The 4,138-nt window shown below is 49.4% G+C and overlaps 1 long non-coding RNA gene across 1 annotated transcript; it reads left to right on the top strand.

Moving 5' to 3' along the window:
• LOC139801293 (uncharacterized) lies at window positions 1-1,408 on the top strand. Its single transcript, XR_011728135.1, has 2 exons — window positions 1-968; window positions 1,066-1,408. It is a non-coding gene; the product is annotated as an uncharacterized lncRNA (long non-coding RNA).
• The last annotated feature ends 2,730 nt before the right edge of the window (window positions 1,409-4,138 follow it).

The raw sequence follows: 4,138 nt of genomic DNA, 5'->3' as shown, positions 1-4,138 counted from the left end.
AGGTCCCTTCCAGCCCAGCCCAGTCTGGGAGCCTGGGATTCCTGAGCAGCAGCTTCCAGCTGCTCCCTTGGTCCCAGCTGCTCCTCCTAGTTAGGGAAAGAGAGGGATGGGGCTTGCATAGAAGGGTCTGTGCAGACAGCAGCCTTTCACCACTGCTCGCTTTTTTTCTGTTGCAGTCGTCAAGCCCTTTGATGAGGACCCTGATGCCTCAGTCAGGTCCCAAGCAGGTGAGACCTTGCACATCCTGCAGACGGCGACGGAGCTGCAGAGACAGAGATGGTCCTTACGAAGACTGTGCTTCTGGCGCTGATGAGGTGGGTCAAGGACAATCTTGCTGCCACCATCTTCCTGACGGGACTTGCACCACTGCCCCGTCATGGCTGCTGTTCTCCAGACCCTAATGTGCACCCCCAGGCTGTGCCCGACTGTCTAAGTCCAAAGGAGTGCCCCCAGAACTCTCCTGTGCCCTGACTCTCCCAGTTAAACCTCCCTAATGTCATCCCAGGCGGAGGAAGTGGCTGTGCTGGGGTGAAGGTCCTGGTGGGATGATGATCCCCGAGCGTGCAGAGCACACAGCATTTGTCCTGGCCTCTCCTGCTACCTGCGCATCAGCTTAGCCCTGTGAGTGCCCTGGCCCCAGCTTGTTGGAAAGCCAGGTTACCCTTCTTTTGGGGGGTGGTGCGATGAGGCACAGGGCAGAAGGGAGTCAGGGTTTAACTCAGCAGAGCTCTTATAAACCCCAAAACTGCTTTGTCTTCAGGGATTTTTTTGGCAGCTGCAGGAAGAAGGCAGAGTGTAAAATGGAGGGCATTCCACCTGGAATGATGAGCCTCGTCAGCAAGCACACCTCCACGGGGACAGCCCTGGTCACACCTGAGGATGAGGATGAACGCTTGCTCCTCACAGCAGTCCTGCTCAGTGTCACGGGCATCATCAGCTGGTGCTGAGTTCTTACAGCCCACGTACAGGTGAGGAATTGCCTCAGCAGCCGGAGATTCCCAGCTGATCCCAACTTTCCCAAGAGAGTGAGAAGCAGCTGCTGCATTCCTCTTCTGTCACTTCCAGGAGGTCACCAGGGTGTCTGCAGAGTTTTTGACCTCTCCCACAGAGACCTAGAGCAGCTCGAGTCATGCGGCTGAGCGCACCCCCAAACAAGATACCCTCTTGGAGGCTGTTTGGATTCATCACGAGCTGCCCAAGAGGCTACAGGAGGTTCCAGCCTTGCCGGGCAGGGCCCGTGTCACCGTGTGGGCCCAGGCGGCTTGGGACAGCTGGGCAGGGCAGAGCTGAGCCAGAGCTGCTCTCCTTGTCTCCTCAGAGCAGCGGGACGTGCAGCCTCCTGGCCTCTGGCATAGCTTCCAATAGGTCAAAGAGGTCCCCAAATAAAACGTGGCGTTTGGAAAGCACAGCATGTGGTGACATCTGTTGTATGGGACCTGGGCTCTGATCCTGGGACCGATGGGTGATCCTGGGCTCAACGCATCACAGAATCCTGGGAGTTTTTCGGGCTCCATTTTCTCACCTCTCTGGTGATGGTAAATGCAGAACACTCTGCATCCCTGCAGTGTCACGGTCAGGCTGTTCAGCGGCAGCTTCCCTCAGAGACATCTGGGGAAAAAGCAAACCTGTCTGTGGTTTGATGATTCTCATGTAGTCTGCCTCTGAGCGGTGCTGTGGAGCTCCAGCTTTGTGTGCAGTTCTGGGTTGTGCCCTGCAGAGGAAGAAGAGGAAGTGTTGCTGCCCAGCTCGTCTCTGTGCAGCCCCTGAGCACGCAGCGTCCTGGCTGAGTCCCCTCCGTGTCAGAGCCCCGCAGCAGCCCCGGCCGTGAGCAGCCGGGCCGGGCACTCGGGCTGATGCCCTGCAGCTGGGCAGGGGCCGTGTCCTGGGGGTGGGGGTGGGAAACTCCTGGGGCGGGGGGCACAAAAGCTGCCGTGAGCACAGCCCCTCCCGGGTTCCCGTTCCTCTTAGCAAACAGCAGCTCCTCTGTGTGGGGCTGGGGGCTCCTTCCTGCAGCAACTTTTCAAGAAGGTCCTTCTGGGGCATCTGAGAGGAAGCGAAAAGCAGGACTCTGATACAAGTGGTGATTTAAACCTCTTTAGTCTGATTGTTGCTTGTTGATTGGGGGTGTTGGGCAAGGGGCATTGGCTTTGTTGTGTGTGACATCAATGCTCTGTTCTGCTCTGCTCTGCTCTGTTCACTGGGCATTGGCTCTACCTGGTTATCTATGGCAATCTTTATTGAACTGTTAGGGTTTTTCTTTTTAGGGGAAACTACACACCCTCCATTCATACCAAGCTGAGTCCATCAGAGTTTGGAGATTTTGGAAATGGTTGTCCCTCTTTCTAAGAAGTTTGTGCAGCGTGCACTGTCATCTCATTCCCTCGTGCTTTCAGGGATGTTCTGGGGTGACCCTGATGCTGCCACAGCAACAATACCTGAAGTTGCTGGCAAGGCCTGCCAATACCAGGACAGCCTCTTCCTGGGCTTTGACCTTGTTGCAGGCGTAGAGATAATGCCTGAGGAGATAGTGGGTATATTGGACAGGATGAGAGACAAGTCAAGCTCTGCTCCTGCCTGCACCCTGGTTTTCCACCATTAGGAGAAAGTGTCCTCCTATCAGACCGCTGCAAGTAAACTGGGACACGCCATGAGCTGACATGTGGTGGTGCTACCTTTGCAACCAGGTAAAGGTGGGATAGACAGCCTAGCACTGCATTCTGACTCAGTAGCTGCTTCAGTCATCTATTTATCTTAGAACTGCTGCTGTGCAAAATGTGCCTTAAGAAGTGAAATGAGGCCAGTATAAACAAGACACTGCTTAACTCTTGTAGCAAACTTCAATGTAAAAGAGAATGCTTTCAAGTATATTCACACTAACTGTTTTATAGTTTGAAAATTTCAGAGCTTGATATCTTTCTTCCACTTGCTATTTAATGTCAAAACGCTCTATTCAGCATTTCTGGTGAGGATGAGAAGTAATATACAATAAAAATATACTAGTGCTTTTGAAAACACTCCGGGGAAAAAGGAATAAGGGAATATCGTTCCTGACAACTGCATTCTGATTGGGGAGCTGTTTCGGCCACCTAATTAGGTTAGAATTTTTGGTGACGTTGACAGATAAAATACAATAGAATATCTTAGTGTTTTGAAGCATTCCAGGGACAAAAAGTGTAAAGGAATATCATTCCTGACAACTGTATTCAGATGTGGGAGCTGTTTCAGCCATCTATTTGTTTTCAATCTGATGCTTTTTTGAAACTGCTGAACTATTGTAACATCGTCCCATGCTAAAGAGAAAGAAAAATATTCACAATAAAAAATATTATATATAATTATAAAATATTCAGCAGCTCAAAACTAATAGAAACACATGGCTGAAACAGCTCCCACATCAGAAACCAGTTTTCAGAAATTATACTGCCTTATTCTTTTTGTCCCTGGAGTACTTTTTAATGCACTGAGATATTTTCTTGTATTTTAACTCTCAGATTCACCAAAAACGCTGAATAAAATATCTCACCCGTAAATAACATGTGAAAGAAGCAAGCTCTGACACTTTCAAACTATAAAACAATTGGGCTGAGTACTTTTCTAGTTTTATCTTCTACCTGGGAGAATGTGACAGGAGTTAAACAGTGTCTTTGAGATCCCAGCTACCTTCTGCTTCCTAAGTCATGCATTGCAAGGAGGCAAAATTACAGTGAATAGATGGCTGAAAAGACTCTGACATAAGAAAATACTTTTCAGGATAATATTCCCATTTTCCTTTGGCTCTGGAGTGTTTTCAGATGTTAAGAGTTAAGCAGTGTCTTCGACATCCTGGCTTCCCAAGGCACATTTTGCACAGCAGCAGATTTAAACCTGATGCCTGCAACAGGCCCCACATCAGAATGCAGTCGTCAGGAACGATATTCCTTTTTTCCCTGGCATGTTTTTGAAAGCACTAATATATTTTATTGTTTCTTACCTCTGAGCCTCACCACAAAGCACCTTATCCTAAAAGAACTAGAGAAAATAGGATGTCGGGTTTTGAGTACTTCACACACTATAACAAACAATTCATGTGAGTCGTGTTCTGGCGTTCACTTTTAAGTGGGAGGATGTACAAAACTTAATTGGTCTCTCTGAGATACTG

Source organism: Heliangelus exortis, chromosome 11, assembly GCF_036169615.1.
Source record: "Heliangelus exortis chromosome 11, bHelExo1.hap1, whole genome shotgun sequence".
In the NCBI taxonomy this organism is placed as follows: Eukaryota; Metazoa; Chordata; class Aves; order Apodiformes; family Trochilidae; genus Heliangelus; species Heliangelus exortis.
This window is presented reverse-complemented; position numbering and strand designations above follow the sequence as displayed.